Here is a 16,161-nt window from a genome sequence, read left to right as displayed (position 1 = left end):
GGGCTCAGAGGAGCTGCTCACGTGGGCAGCAGGCTAAGGCTCCCATTCAGACGTGGCTTCCTCGCCATGGGAGTTAAAAGATGAGGGTCATATCAGCTCTGAGGTTCTCTGTTGTGCTCCAGGTTCTATAGAAAATTCTAGGTTTTGTACACTCAAAGCAAAATCTGAATGTCCTTAGAGGAGGTCTGGGTCGCTTTGGACTGGTGCCCCCTATCCTTCCCTTGGCTCCAGAACAGCCCACTGAGTTATCTCACATAACAGATACCAGGATAGGATGGTCCCCATGAGCAGTATAAGCTCCAGCTCAGTGGTGGGGACTTCCGTGGCGGTCCAGTGGCTAAGACTGCGCTCCAATGCAGAGGGCCAGGTTCGATCCCTAGTCAGGGAACTAGATCCCACATGCCGCAACTAAGAGTTCGCATGCCACAACTAACGATCCGCATATCGCAACTAAAGATCCTACATGTAGCAATGACGATCCTGCACGTGGCAATGAAGATCTCACACGTGGCAACAAACATCCCACGTGCCGCAACTAAGACCCAGCGCAGCCAAATAAATAAAGATTAAAAAAAAAAAAAAAAAACCAGTGTCAGTGGTGGCCCAGGTTCTGTCATCCCTTTGCTCCACCTTGTCACTGTGTGGGCTTTGTTCTCAGATAGGCTTTTAAGAGGCTGTCTTATTCTTGTATCTGTTTCATTCAAAGGAATGGAAAGCTTTCCCGCAGGCCCCCAGTAGACACACTTCTTTGCCCATCACTGGCAAGGAGATCACCGTATTGAGCTAATGGCCAAGGGACCAAAAATGCCAGGAGGTCAAATACCCTGACCACTACTGCCTTCAAATTCAGCACCTGGGGCTTCCCTGGTGGCACAGTGGTTAAGAATCCGCCTGTCAACGCAGGGGACACGGGTTCAAGCCCTGGTCCGGGAAGATCCCACATGCCGCGGAGCAACTAAGCCCGTGCGCCACAACTACTGAGCCTGCGCTTTAGAGCCCACGAGCCACAACTACTGAGGCCCGCGCCCCTAGAGCCCGTGCTCCGCGACGAGACAAGCCCCGGCAACGAGAAGCCCGCGCACCGCAACAAAGAGTCAATGCAGCCAAAAATAAATAAATAAAATTAATTAATTAAAAAAAAAATTCAGCACCTGTGGGCTCCTCAGGGTACTGAACGCCAGGACAGGATAACACATTACAGAGCCCATCAGTGTCCTAAGTCTGTCTCCAGCTCCCCACAGTGGGGCTCCTCCTTCTATTCGCGAGGCATCCTTGTTTTGTACCTGGTAAGTCACTTGGTAGTTTGGCAAGCCTGGTATAGTTTTCCGTAAACCTCGTGTAACTGCTGAACCCCATGATATCTTAAGTCTTGATAATTAGTAAGTGGGGCCAATTACCTTTTCAAAGTTTAAGCTCATCCCTCGTTATGACAATGTAATGCTGTCCCATCTTACTGCAGCCTGGAGGACTGTACTTATATCAAGGCACCACCTCAGGTCTGTCTTTTCCTGGTAGTGTAAGATATAAAGGAGTTCATTCATGCTCCTCTGAGGTCCTGTTGAAAAAAATTATGTGATATAAATAAACTAGATAATCCACATCTCCAGTCATCTTTTCCATGGAGTGGATAAAGGGATCAGAGATGTCCTGGGGCATCCCTTCAAATTGATAAAATTCCATGAGTAAGTAAGAATGTGGGTTTTTTCCTCACCAACTATAGGTGTTTCTTAGTACCACTCCTCACCCAATACCACCAACTCCCTGTCTGGCAGTGGGTCCCATCTGTGAGAAGACCTGTACCCATTCCCATGTGCTGGACTGTTTTTTCCCACTACTACATGGGGGGTGGGCTGAGGTTGTAGGTCTTGCTGATAATTAGCAGCTCTTTAGAGAGCCATACATCCATGATTTCAAACAATAGAATCTATCTTAATCTGCTCTCAGCAAACACAACTCACATTCCATTCGTGGAGAAAGAAAAGGTAGCTTAGGGCTTCACCTTCAGTCTCTCCTCCTGGTCACTGGCTGTTTAGAAATCCCCAAGATCAAAGCCCTCTGAATCTATGCAGATCCAGGTCAAACAAACCTAGGAGAGGGCAGAGGAGCCGTCCTTGGTTCTGTGTGGCCTCTGCCCACTCTACCCACCACACCTGTGGGGAAGGACCACTCTGTACTTACATGCTGCCTTTGGAGGGTGCCAACTTATTTTTTGTTTTTTTTTGAGAGTGCCAACATTTTTTAAAGGCTGGATTTAAAACCAGACAGAGATTCAACCCAGGTCTCACTCCAAAACCGTTTTCACTTTGCCAAAATCCTATGCTGTTCATAGGTCCGTCTGCCTAGAAAACCCAAGAGAGTCCACTGGAAATCTATCAGAGGCACAAAGAGCGCTCAGTAAGTTAATTGCTTTTAAAATAACTTTAACCACTTCAGACAATATAATGAAAAAAGTTGGACTTCCCTGCTGGACCAGTGGTTAAGACTCCAGGCTTCCACTGCAGGGGGCACGGGTTCAATCCCTGGTCAGGGAAGTTCCACATGCCACATGGTGTGGCAAAAAAAAAAAAAAAAAAAGAAAAGAAAAAAGCTACTATTTAAGGTACTTGCTAAAATCAGGGTGATTCCTTCTCTGGGCTATGTTTCTAGAAAGAATCAAAAGAAATTGCTAACAGTGGCTGCTTCTGGGGAGGAAAACTAGGTGACCAGGGATAGGAGTAGTTCACTATACTTATGAACTTTTGATCATTGTGCCATACGCACGTTACCTATTGAAAATAAATAAATAAGATTCCATGGGAATTAAGAAGCAGTGAGGCAAAAACTTCAGGACACTAAGGGGACATTAAAAATCAGGACATTAGACTTGCCATTGAGTTATTCCATCACCTCTCCTTTACTGTCAATCTGAAACAATATTAAACAACACTCCAGTGCCATCATATATATTTCAACCTTCTGTAAGTAAATGTATCGTCTGTTCAAATACCTAAGAAGATAGGAACCTCCTCTCTTATTTTTTAGGGATAGATAACAGAGGTTTTGCAGTTAGCTGGGGGAGAGTTTGCTCTGGTGGAGAGTTTATTCTTATATTTTTGTCAGGTTGAGATACGATTACCTTTGTTTCAGAAGGTTCAATGTGCATATCTCTTTCTTTTTTTAAAAAAGTTATTAAACAATAATATATCATCGGGCTTCCCTGGTGGCGCAGTGGTTGAGAGTCCGCCTGCCGATGCAGGGGACGCGGGTTCGTGCCCCGGTCCGGGAAGATCCCACAGGCCGCGGAGCGGCTGGGCCCGTGAGCCATGGCCGCTGAGCCTGCGCGTCCGGAGACTGTGCTCCGCAGCGGGAGAGGCCACAACAGTGAGAGGCCCGCATACCGTCAAAAATTAAATAAATAATATATCATCATTTTCAGCAGAAAGAGTTCTCATAGCAAAACCTTGCAAGCATGTAGATGTTCTTCACAATTATTAAATTTCTCTTTTTTAAAAAGTACACACAGATCCTGGGTATCTTGAGTGCTTTTAAGAAGAAAATCGTGTGTAATTTAAGTAGAAGTGTCCTTAGTCATAATGCACCTATCCCACGTTTCCCAAGAGAGTAAACAATTATTCATTGTATGATATAAGGAGGCTTCAGTTATATAAAAGAAAAATGGGGGAATTACCTGGTGGTCCAGTGGTTAGCACTCTGTTCTTTCACTGATGAGGGGCTGGGTTCGATCCCTGGTTGGGGAACTAAGATCCCGCAAACTGTGCAGGGAGGCCAAAAAACATTAATAGAAAAAAAGCATGGACATGGGGTCCACATCTTTTCTTTTACCTCAGGCTCCAATATGGCTCAGCAGAGCACTACTCTTTGTTTTCAATTGTTCATATTTTGTTCATCATCGATACCTTTTGCACTAATTTTGATGTTTTTAAATATTACATTATATACTACTTGATTACTGAGTTTTTGGTGCCCCCTTCAATTTTAAACCCAAAGCACTTGCCTCGCTTTAGAGTCCTGGCTCTGCCCTGTCCTAATCCTTTTTACGTTTATCAACCTCCCTTCCCAGGTTAAGGGTGTCCTGAGGAGAAGGAAGTAGATTGTTTACTTCCGTGTCTCTGGTCCTACTCAATACCTAGCACAGAGCTAAAGCATGGTGGGCTAACATGGCATTGTTGAAGGTAGCAAGGGAAGAAGGACAACAGCTAGTGATAACGACTGACATCCTAACATTTATTGTGTGCTTATTGTATACCAGGCACTGGGTTAAACGTTTTACTTATTTAATGTAACAACTCAACAGTAAAAATAATATTATACCTTTTTACGGATGAGGAAGTTGAGGCCCGCAGAGCAGAGTGAACTGTGATGCATGAGTGATTACGGCAGAACTTGGAACAGCTCTGCTTGGGCTCCTAAAACATTTCTCGCTTTGATGGTTTCTCTTCAGAGCACGGGAATGAGATGAGAAAGAGGAAGGGGGAAATAGGGGGAGAAAAGAGATAAACGGATGTAACAGAGGACCTGAACTATGCCATTTTCGCATCAGTTCTCAGCTCCACCTGCACAACCACCCCTAAGGCATCATTAGTCCTTACAGATGAGAAACTGAGACTAAAGATGTTCAAGGGACGTGTTAGGTTCCTTCCGCTGGTCAGGCACCTGCAGAGGGTGGGGGAGGGGTACAGTCTGGGGCAGGGTGGGTGGGCCTGCCCTCCCTCCTGACCTCCCCGGGGTGCTCGTGGCAGCTTCTCGGTCAAACTTTCCCTCCCAAGTGAAGCCAGCACCTCCTCCTGGTGGGCAGGTCTCCTTCATTCTGCCCCACCCGGAGGTGGGCATCCCCTCGCCAGGGACCACAGGCATAAGGGAGAGACTCAATAAAGGCCAAGGCTGATGTCAATAGCCTCCCAGAGCTGTTCTTGTCTCGCTTGCTTCCACCGATCTGCTCCCCACCACACTTCCTGCCTTTCTGGGGGAAAACCCCTGAAGTACACTGCTGTGAAAAGCGAAACTTCAGAACACCCAAAAACAGAAACTAAAATGGCAAGAAATAAGAATAAGATTCTGAGAAAAGAAAAAGAAAGAAAGAAAGAAAGAAATTCACAGGACTTCTTGAGGAGTGGGGAATCCAAGCCTGCCCTGCAGAAGAGTTTAATGATGGAAAGTTTCGGTCATGAGTAGGCACAGATGATTTCCAGAGAGGAGTGAATGAAATGTATCTTTCACTGTATACCTTTTGCTAGTGCTTGAATTTTTTTTAACCAGGTGCCTTTATAATGTTTTCAATTACAGAAAACTATTTTTTAAGTGGCCTGCCATGCAGTCATTCTGTGTGGCTCGCCTCCAGTCCTTCCTGTGAGGACAGAACAGCTCAGTCATGGGACTTCCCTGGTGGCGCAGTGGTTAAGAATCTGCCTACCAAAGCAGGGGACACGGGTTCGAGCTCTGGTCCAGGAAGATCCCACAGGCTGCGGAACAACTAAGGCTGTGCGCCACAACTACTGAGCCCACGTGTTACAACTACTGAAGCCCGTGCACCTAAAGCCCATGCTCCACAACAAAGACAAGCCACCTCAATGAGAAGCCCGTGCACCACAATCAAGACTGGACCCTGCTCACCACAACTAGAGAAAGCCTGTGTGCAACAACAAGGACCCAACGCAGCCAAAAATTAATTAATTAATTGTTTTAAGAAAGAACAGCTCAGTCAGTGTGGTCACACATCCTGTGGACTACATGCACCTCCAAATCAGGCAGCTCATTGTTCTGAGGACTCAAAGTCATGTTTAAAATCAGAGTCAGGTAAAGTAAAACTGAATGAGTAATTTGCTTCCAGAATGTGGAACACGCAACACAGACCAATGCTGCTTCCTTGGGCATCAGCCTCTCAGGGACTCCGGGATGGGGTTAGCAGTCATGACTCTGTCCTGGGGAAAAACTGAGGCTGTGAGTCCAGACGAGCCCATCACCCTCAGGTCAGGCTGGGTCCTGACTAAGGCTCAAGGGTCAGATCAGGATCAAGAGGAAGGGTGGTGCAAAGACTATAGGGTCAGACGCGCACAGGAGTGTCAAGTCCCCGGAAAGAGAGAAATGAAGGGCAGCATCCCACAGTCTTCAACAGGAAATGCCCTTATTCTGAGAAAAATAGCTGTGGAATCAGGCAAGTGACAAGGGTGGCAGCTGGAGCAGTGGGAACGAGAATGAACCCTGAGGGTCTGTAAAGGAACCAAAACGGATGATCAAGGCAAACTCTGTAGAAAGTCTCTGTTTAGGGATTAAACCCCAGACAGAGTCTCTAATGTGAAAGGAAGGGAGTTGGGGGGGGGGGGGAGGTGGGATTACTCAGATGCTTGGTGTTAGGGGAGGAGATAGGTGACCAGGCTGAGAGTGAGTGGATGCCTCCATTTTCTACCCCTTTGGGAATGTCCATCCTTCACCTGCTTCCTGATCTAGTGTGGCTAGGCAAGATCTTCTTCTCCATGCCCCACTGGCATCCTCTCTCCAGAATCCATCGCTGGAATAACGCTGGCCTCCTTCTGAATAGCTCAATTCTACCCTGGGGTCCCAGATTAGAAAACAAGGTTACTTCTCTCCATCCAACTGTTAATCCCCAGTAGCTTCCCCTGCCCTTCCCAGTTCATGTCACAACTGCCTTCTTGCTCAGATCTACCCACCCACGCCCCTGCTCCCAGGTCTTACAGACTTAGAAACACAAACGCGTTTAAATATCAAAACAGAAGAAAACCAGAATTGGTGGTCGAACTTTCTACGCCAGAAAATTTCCAAATTATCGGCCATTTGGAGTGGTCCTTCTCTATTACTGAGACAAGGACCCAAAAGGTTACATCACAGAACCTTAGAGCTGGATTGAACCGGTGAGCAGCCCGAGGCGGATGATTCAGAGCGTGGCTGTAGGAACTGAACTTACTTATTTGGATTCTGTCTCTACTCGTTCAGTGGTTCTCAAAGTCGAGTATGCACCAGAATCACCCGGAGGGCTTTTAAAGATAAAATTGCTGGGCCCCATCCCCAGAGTTTCGGATTATTTAGGTCTGGGGTAGGGCCCAAGAATCTTCATTTCTCACAAATTATCCGATGACGCTGACGCTGCTGGTCAAGGAACCACACTTTTGAGGAGCACTTGCTAGCTGTGTTATCAGCCGCCTCCCATGTATATTCCACAATAATCGTAGGTATTTGCTAGGGCTGGGATTTACCTGAGACCTGGCACATGAAAGCTTTTTTTAGCATTGTTCGGGGCACACAGCAAATTCCCTGCTCTCACTGTTGGATGGAGGGGAGGAGTCATTTGCTAGGGACCACCCCGGCGATGAGAAGCAAACCTGGGACGGAGCCCAGGGGCGCCTCTCTGCCCGGCTCTGAGCGCTCCGGCAGCGCAGCCCCTCAGCCAGCGCAGCCCCTCAGCCCGCGCGCCACACGCTGCGGTTCCATAAACAAGCTGCTTCCGCCGCCGGCGGCTCGGCTAATGCCTGTCGTCTCTGGGGTGGCTAGGACACTCCAATCTTTACCGGCGCTGAGAACCTGGCCACGGAGGCTGCCCCCCGGGGTCTGCTGAGATCCGGAGAAGCTGGAGCAGCCGGGCTCCCAGCAGCGGCGGCGGCGGCGGGCTGGGTGCAGAAGGCCGGGGGCGACCTCGGGGCAGCCGGGCGTTCCGCGGCGCGCTGCAGCGCTCGGGGGCGCGGCGGATGGCCGCCTGCACCTGGCCCGGGAGAGGCGGGGAGGACGCGCCCCAGCGGCAGTGCAGGGCCCGCCCCGGCCCCGCCCTCCAGGACTTCCCGTCGGGAAACCCGCGACCTGCACGGCCGCGCGGCTGTGGCTCTTCCTGGGCGCGACAGGTAAGCGGCAGAAGCAGCCCGCGACCCTCCCCTGGACTTGGAACCCAGAGCTCTCCTGCTTCTCGCGACTTCCCGCCAGTCGAGCTCGCTTCTGCCAAGTCCTTGCTCACCACCTCCCCCCTCCGCCCACCTTCTACTCCTCCTGTTCTTCTTCGCCACCCCCCGACAGTAAAATGAAGGGGCAGGACCGGGCTGGTCCATCTGTCGTGGTGGCCTCTAGCTCCTCCCTCGGTAGGACCCCCTCTACCTTTGCGCCTTCCTGAAAGGACGAAAGAAAAGCTCAGGTCTCTGGGACCTGGAGGGGTAGGATGAAGAGGGACTAGACAGCGCACTCTCTCGGGACCCTGTGGCCTCTGCCCTTCACCCACCCATCCCCCCGCACCCCTTCTGTGCCCCATCTCCCCACGTTGGGCCACCCCCTGTTCTCCGCTACAGAAAATCTTTCAGAGAGGTTTCCTCCTGCCGGTGCCACGCTGCTCCTGAGCAGAAGGGGCTAGCGGTGAGAAGCCTCCCGGTGGGCGTAGGGCCTCAGATGTTCTTCCTCTGGAGGCTTGGGCCTTTGCGGGGCGGGGCGGGAGCTGTGTACACGGTATTGTGGGGAGGGAGTCTGATGGGTGTTCATGATTGTGACTGTCACCAACTTCCTGATTCCCTGTCACTTGTTCCAAACCCCAGGCTAACCGAAAGGAGAAATAGTTTGTTACTTGCCCCCAGAGCCAGTCATCCCAGACCGTGTCATCCCAGACCCCAACCTTGGCAGCGGGTAGGACAGGGCTCTCCTGTGTGTATGGGGGTGGAGGGAGGGTGTCAATTTGCCAGCAAAGTGCAGAACAGACCCCGCTATTAGCCAACCACCCATTGCAACATTCACAGGGAGGATTTTAATGCTGCCCTCTCAGTGCACTGCCAGACCCACAAATGCAGTTTACAGACACTGCATGAAGTTAACAACTCTGGACACACCAAGGAACCTGGGGCTCATTTTGCCAGAGATGTGTGTGCACTACCCCCACCTCATTCTCCTCTCCTACGATGAGCTGTGTCTCTGCCCATCACAGGAAGGGTGAAAAGATTAGACAGGCAAATGCGTGTGATAATACAAGCTAATGTGAGGGGTTTGAAATATACTTTAGTTCAAATTATCCAGCAGAAGCCAGTATCATTGCAGGTGCTTCCCTAGCTCCTGTTTCTCAACAATGACATTCACTTTCGGCACCCAGAGGTAACAAGAGAAAACTACTTTCAGGGGCACCAGGGCAGTAAGCAGGGCAGGTCTGTCAAAGGAACCATGAAGGATACTGGGCTGCCTGAGATGGCCTCATCCTTGGTAATCACTAACCACAGTTAGCAGAACAGCTGATTCCTACCCACAGCAGAACGGAAGAACTCGCACCTGAAAAGGGGAAGTCCTGAGGAATGTCAAATGCCCTCTGAGATCAAAAACATCTTAGTCCAAATTCAGTTGGGAGAAAACTGAACAGGAGATGTGACCATGGGCTTAGCCCATGTAGCCATTGTCTAGAACAGAAATTAGGAATCAGAGGGGCAGCTCACCCTAGGGCAGAGGCAGTGGGTATAATGGAGGCAGAGAGCTGGCTCAGCTGTGTCACCAATTTAGCTGTCTAGCCTTGGCCAGATCACATAAACACTCCCTGGGTGGGAGCAAATGACAAGGAGTAGATGAAAATGCTTTGGCAACGCTCCAAGTGCAACGCAGCACTTGGTGTCATGGTTAAGACAGTGGGCTTTGGAAAGACATGTGCTTGGAAGCAAATTCTGCCTCTGCCACTTCCTAGCTCTGTGACCTTGGTGAGGTTACTAAACCTCCCTGTGCTTCAGTTTCCTTATGTGTAAAATGGGAAAGACAACTGTTTGTTGATATGGTAAGTAGTAATATTAAAAATGGCGGTGGTATTGTCCTGAACCTCCTCTGGCTCCATGGATGTGTTCTGACATCTCCAGCCCTAGAAGTGAAGCTGAAGGCCAAAGTGGCTTTCTGTGTACCAGAGGGACCCAGTGACTGTGCCAAAGATTTGGGCGAACCTGGCTCCTCCTACACCCCTCTGCCCCTCTCTGGGAAGGCCCAAAATGTCCTTTCTTTTGACGGGAATGAGAGTGAGGGTTTGAATAAATGGGAGGTCAAGTGCAGGGCACTGCCTGTCACTGTGTTGAGCTCAAAGCTGTAATTGTGCTGTGTAAAAGGCTTGCCCAGTGAACAAGGATGGGCTCAGTCTGGGGAGAAAAAGGACTGTTATAAGACTCGTTTGTGGCACCTGAGAGCCCTGGGAGGTCAGGTTATTCTCCTGTGCCCTGTGCAACCTGGTCCTGAGCCCTAGGTAGAGATTTGAAGAAAGGAGGAAACCCAATCCTCACCCTCAGCTCTGCATACGATAGAAAACAAAGAACAGACAGATCAGGGCAGTGGAATTAACAACCAAATACCTCAGGACAGAGGGATGCTGCAGGGATTAGAAAGCTGGGTGAACTGGTAGGGAAAAGCGTACAAGAGGCAAAAGATTGGGGGCGAGGAGTTAAGGATTGGGAAGAAGAAAGAAAACAGAATCTATGTGGCGCAACGTCTAGACTTGTTGGTTCTCCCTCCCCACTAAAAATCTAGTGAGGAAGTCCCACGTGGGGAAACATGGGCAGTGAAACTTGGAAACAAATACACCCGGATACTGAGGGCAGTAAGATGCACCTTAGTCTAAGAAGGCTCCTCGGAGGAGGGGAGTTTCAGGTAAGAATTGAGAGAAAGGGAACATGGCTAGCTTAGCAAGAATATAAGGGAAACACTTTGAAGAGGAAAAGATAGACGGTGAGGGTGAGTAGCAAACAGGAAGCAGACTGCCCAGGCCATGTTTCTGCTACAATCAAATGGCACTAAAGCAATATGAATATGGCTCTTCTGATTGTGAAAGAGAGGCCTGAGGCAGAGGACGCTGGCAGGCAGCGTCTGCTGATTCTCCAGATATTGGGCGATAAGAGCACAGTCTCAGATGACGGTTTTGAAAAGTGGAGAGGAAGAGAAGGATCTAGGAGGCAGAGAATGAATCAGCAGGACTTGGGCATGGGCATTGAGTGAACCTGATGTTGAAAACTGTTTAGAAACTCCGTGCCTGGGAGTAGAGCAGGGCCAAGAGTTGTTTCCAGGATCTCGACACTACTGGCAGCAGTGGGGAAACTGGGAAGGCTGGCTAGCTTAGGGGCAGGGCACAGACACTGAGTTCAGGGTGTGGCACGTTGAGTATCCAGTGGCCCTAGGCAGAAGTCCTACTGCCAGGAGCACCCCGTGCGGTGAGGACAGAAGGGAAAACTTCCGTTCTGTCCTCACCATCACCTGCCCCCCAATCTGGAGACCAGCGCAAGCCTGCAGGAATACCCCTCCTGTTAAACTCCCCCACCTGTTCCCCTTCCTCTGACAATCAAAGGATGATAAGACTCAATCCAAGTTCTTTTTTTTGCCTTCTCTCAAACCCAGCCTGATTGTCACCAGGGTTCCTAGATAATTAGGGAATCCCAGCTCATACCCACCTGGGGTCCTCCTTTATCCCTGGATTCCAAGGAGTCTCAAGGCTCAGTTTGAGATAGTTGTACATCCCTGCCTCACCTGGCAGGGCCTGGAGGTCCTCCATCCAGTAACAAAAACCTGTGAGCTGTTGAACTTCCTGCTTGGTCACATATTATTTTGATTTTCAGTGACTTTTACAAACTTGGAATAAATCAAGAAATATTTACTGAGCACCTACTATATGCCAAGGATATTCTAGGTGTACAGTGTGAGTAAAGTTGGGTTGGGTTTTTCAATGGAAAAATCTGTTTGGGTAACTAAAGCTTAAAATGCTATGCAAACAAAACATAAACCTGCATCTACCAGGGAGAAAACCTGACAGACCAGCTACTGAAATAACTTTCAGTGCATCTTTCTGGGAAAATAACCACGTACTGCAGCTTTAGTCTTGGGGGAAAGCTGAAGTGTCTTCAAAGTGTAATTATGGAGAAAAGTGAAAACCTCCCAGCATTCTGTAATTCAAAGGGTCAGAGGTGGGAGGAGGAGTTCGGACCAGATAGTTTGCTACTTTGTTCACAGCATGAGAACAGAGGAAGTGAAATGTAGGCAGGGTTTGATGTCCAGAAAGTGCTGGCAGGGAAGAAACGGAGAATCGTTTGTCCAAAACAGCCTCTTGGCTCCCTCCCCCCAACCAGTAGCTTGAAATTGACCTGTCGTCCCCCCACCCCCAGCGTGGTGTTAGCTCCTCCACACACATGCTCCCAGTGAGAGCGGCAACAGTCATCACTTTTCAAAGAATAAACCTGTAATTGAACGGTAGTCTGACCAACCTAAGCAAACATCCCTGTTGGTGGTGTTGCCACTGCTAACTTCCTGGTCCCCACGTCTCCAGGAGGTCAGCAGCTCCACTGATAAACAGAAAGAAACTTTGTTACAAGAGGCCACCTGGCCTTCAAGAGCACGTTCTTGGTAACTAACACCCCCCCACCCCCACCCCGGCTTTCACAAAAGGCGAAACTTTACCTGGGACTTTGATTTGCAGCATCTTTAAAGCATTTGTAGTCCTAGGTGGGAGTTGGAGGAGGGCAAGCCCTGGCGGGTGGTGGGAGGAGGGGGGAGGGGAAGAGGGAGGGGTAGAGGCGGGGGGGGGGGGGGGGGGGTGTCTATGAGTGGAATTGGGAGGTTCTGGAAAATTGCCCTGCCCCAGGCTCAGGAGAGCCAAACCTGGTCCCCAAACTCCCCAGGTGACCTCCAAGGGGGAGATAAGAGGGTGGGAACAGAGCAGTGGCCTGGGAGTTGGGAGAGCTGTGAGCTGTGTGACACAAGAGAAGTCACCTAACCACTCTGGCCTCACTGTCAAATGAGAGTAGTGGACTCAGACCTAGTCTAAGTGCCACAGCTGGTGTGTAACAGCAGATCATGTAACTCACATGCTTGTTGGCATAAGTGCATTCAAAACATCATTTAGTGAAGCCAGCCCTCACCCTTGTAGCTTTAAAGGGGTCATGTTAACCCCACCGGCCTCATCTCATTTAACAAGGGTTTATGGAATACCTGCTACATACGAACCTTGTGCTAGACTTTGCAAGTGATTAAAAAGGTGAAAATAACCTGTCCTCTCTGGTCCAGGAGTTCACAAAGGTGTGAGAGAGGACAGACTGTGATAAGGCCAAAGTAGAAGTATAAACCCAGGCCCCAGCAGTGAAAGTGCCGAGTCCTAACCACTGGACCGCCAGGGAATATCCTTAGAAAAGTTCTACACTTTAATCGCATAAGAGGTATGAATTCTACAAACTAACAAAAAACATCATTTGAAAATGTAATAATTTAAATTTCTTTTACCTATGTGAATTTTGAATAACAGATTTTTCATTTTAGTTTTGTATCAGGAAATGTTTATCATCTTCAGTGGACAGAGACAAACATTAAAATAAAAATTTATTATTCAAAATTCATAAAAATAAGGTGAAAGAAATTTAAATAAAACTTTCAAATGATGTTCTTTGTAAGTCCGTAGCATTTATACTTCTGAAGTTATTGAAGCTTAAAACCATACTACCTGGTTTCTGGTACTGAAAGTTCGGGTGCTACCTGAACTTTCAGTACACTCTATATACATATTTATAATAACTGAAATGAAATTTGAACGAAACAATACTTACCCATGTTACATGTGATGTAATGGCTGTTGGTATTTTCTTTTTTGTTCTATTCTAGTCTAATCTTTTTCTTTTTTTAATACATTTATTTATTTTTTTAATTTTTTTACTTTTGGCTGCGTAGGGTCTTCGTTGCAACGCCCAGGCTTTGCAGCGAGCGGGGGCTACTCTTCGTTGCAGTGCACAGGCTTCTCATTGTGGTGGCTTCTGTTGCGGAGCATGGGCTCTAGGCATGTGGGCTTCAGTAGTTCTGGCCCGCAGGCTCAGTAGTTGTGGCTCACGGGCTCTCGAGCACAGGCTCAGTAGTTGTAACGCACAGGCCTAGTTGCTCCATGGCATGTGGGATCTTCCCAGACCAGGGCTTAAACCCATGACCCCTGCATTGGCAGGTAGATTCTTAACCACTGCGCCACTGGGGAAGCCCTAGTCTGATCTTTTAAAGAATTTTTTTTTCATGCTGACTTGCAACACTTTAAATTTATTTAACAATCCTATAATGAGTTGCAATCAACAGTTTGATAGACAATGCACCGGGTGAAGCCTTAGTTCCCTTATACCAGGGACAGAAGGTAAATTTGTGTTCTGACTGGTGAGGCCAGGAAAACAGGTCCAATTTGTTCAGCCTAGGAAGTCTTCCTAGAATAAGAGGATTTCTGGTGTCATCTCACTACTAAAACCGAGATGGTCTGATGTGTTGCAATCCCAAGGGCGGTTGGAGGAAAAAGAGTTAGGAATGAACACCCAGCAGCAGCAGGTGGGGAATGAGTGGGTGAGGGCCAATGGGCATACTTGCCAGTGGATCTGGTGGCCAGCCTGAAGGTGAGGGAGCTACACTGCGGGGTGGACCATGTGAAGCCCTGCTCTTGACAAAGGACTGTGTACAATAGGGGCTGTTTCTTCCCCAAGGCTGGTGACCTCCCCGACCTTGCCGGCCACACTTCTGGGAATCGTTTCTTACTCAGAGAGCAGGAATCCTTAAACCCAAAGTCTTCTGACTTCCATCGGAATCAGATTATGTGTCCATTCTAAGGGACTCTCCCATCTCTCGCATGCTGAGCAAACAAACCAGAGACCGAGTCCCTTACTGCCAAGGCTAATCACAGGTGTCTTGTTTCATTTTAGGATTTGGTTAGTACCTTGAGGAACTGCAGGCACCAGAGAGAAAGCCTTAGACAGCCAGGTTGGATCGAGAGAGCAGATGCCTGGGAAGCGCTCAACTTAACCCCAAGTCTCTCTCCAGGAGGGAAAAAAAAGGAACAAAGGGAAACCACACTGCAAGGGACTACAAGGCAATGCCAGGATGAGGGAGTTGGAGTGACCTGGGTGATTCTGTGTGAGTCAGTCAGGGAGGCCTTCCTGGAAGAGGTGAGTCTTAAGCACTTGGCAACAGCTGGTAACTAAGCTTTACAGGCATACCTCGTTTTATTGTGCTTTGCTTTATTTTGCTTCACAGATACTGCAGGGTTTTTTTGTAAATTGAAGGTTTGTGGCAACCCTGTGTTGAGCAAGTCTGTCACTGCCGTTTTCCCAACAGCGTTATTTTTAAATTAAGGTTTTTTCCTTTTTCTTTGACGTAATGCTATTGCACACTTAATAGACTACAGTATAGTATAAACGTAACTATTATATGTACTGGGAAATCAAAAAATTGTGTGACTCACTTTCTTGCAGTGGTCTGAAACTGAACCCACAATATCTCCGAGATATGCCTGTACCACGCCTTTGTTTCTAACTGTGCTCCCTCTTTCTTGCTGGAGTGGAAGGTAGACAAAGTATCAGGGAAGATGCAGCCTGCAGGATGGTTCAACAGTGTCATGGCGAACACTTCCCCATTCTGCGGCCCTCAGTCTTTGCTTAGCTGGGGCAGTTGCAGAACTGATGAGGTGTCCATGTCGGGCAGAACCCTTTGTGCCGGCCCAGTAACCCCTGGGACAGGACACCACCTCTACACTGAATCTCCATTTCCCCCTTGAAGCCTTCTTCAAGCCCACAGGGAACTCTACCGTTGTCAACTTGTCTGTGCTATTCTTCAGTTCTAATTTTATTGATTTTTGAATAGGTAATGTAGTCAGGGTTCAAAGTGCAAAAGGGTATTCAGTGAAAGATCTTTTTCCTACTCCTGTTCCCTCCCTGGACGGGTGCCACCTGAACCTGGTGCTACCGGTTCTTGTTCTCTAACTAGATTTTAAAATCCCATGGGGAGAGGGATGGTCTCACACCTCTCTCTGTCCGTCTGTGTCCCAGCTGGGATGAATTGTCCCACCCCATCACCCACGGGAGTTTTCCTAACACCATATCTTCCCTCCTCATCTGTATTGCTGCTCTCATGGGTCAGACCCCCAAGCTCCTCTTAACTGGCCCTCCAGCTGCCAGTTAGGTCCATCTCCTGGACACGTTCCACCAGCTGTCCTACTACACTTCCTGTCATGCTGGGTTCCCACTAATCCTTTACCGCTCCCCATACCTCAGGTCAAGGGCAGACTCCTTGCCACGATGGCTTGGTCTCAGCCACCGCTCCAGACCCATCATTTGCTACTCCCATCAGGCTTCACACTCCCACCAAACCAAACTACTTGGAATTCTCTGATGGGCCACACTGTCTCCTGCCTCTAGGGCTTTCTGTGTGCTGTTCCCTCTGCCTGAAATG

General features: G+C 48.7%; 1 protein-coding gene and 1 pseudogene across 2 annotated transcripts in view; one reads left to right on the top strand and one right to left on the bottom strand.

The window, feature by feature from the left end:
* LOC132434292 (rabankyrin-5-like) overlaps positions 1-16,161 on the bottom strand; it is a 33,965-nt pseudogene that overhangs the window by 16,674 nt on the left and 1,130 nt on the right.
* The window catches only part of GALNT6 (polypeptide N-acetylgalactosaminyltransferase 6), a 34,728-nt gene continuing 26,307 nt past the window's right edge, over positions 7,741-16,161 (top strand). For both annotated transcript variants that reach the window (XM_060024788.1, XM_060024789.1), the window contains exons 1-2: positions 7,741-7,847; positions 14,637-14,879. The gene's annotated coding sequence lies outside the window, so the exon portion shown is untranslated. The remainder of the gene's footprint in view (positions 7,848-14,636; positions 14,880-16,161) is intronic.

This window comes from Delphinus delphis, chromosome 11, assembly GCF_949987515.2.
Source record: "Delphinus delphis chromosome 11, mDelDel1.2, whole genome shotgun sequence".
Taxonomy (NCBI): Eukaryota; Metazoa; Chordata; class Mammalia; order Artiodactyla; family Delphinidae; genus Delphinus; species Delphinus delphis.
This window is presented reverse-complemented; position numbering and strand designations above follow the sequence as displayed.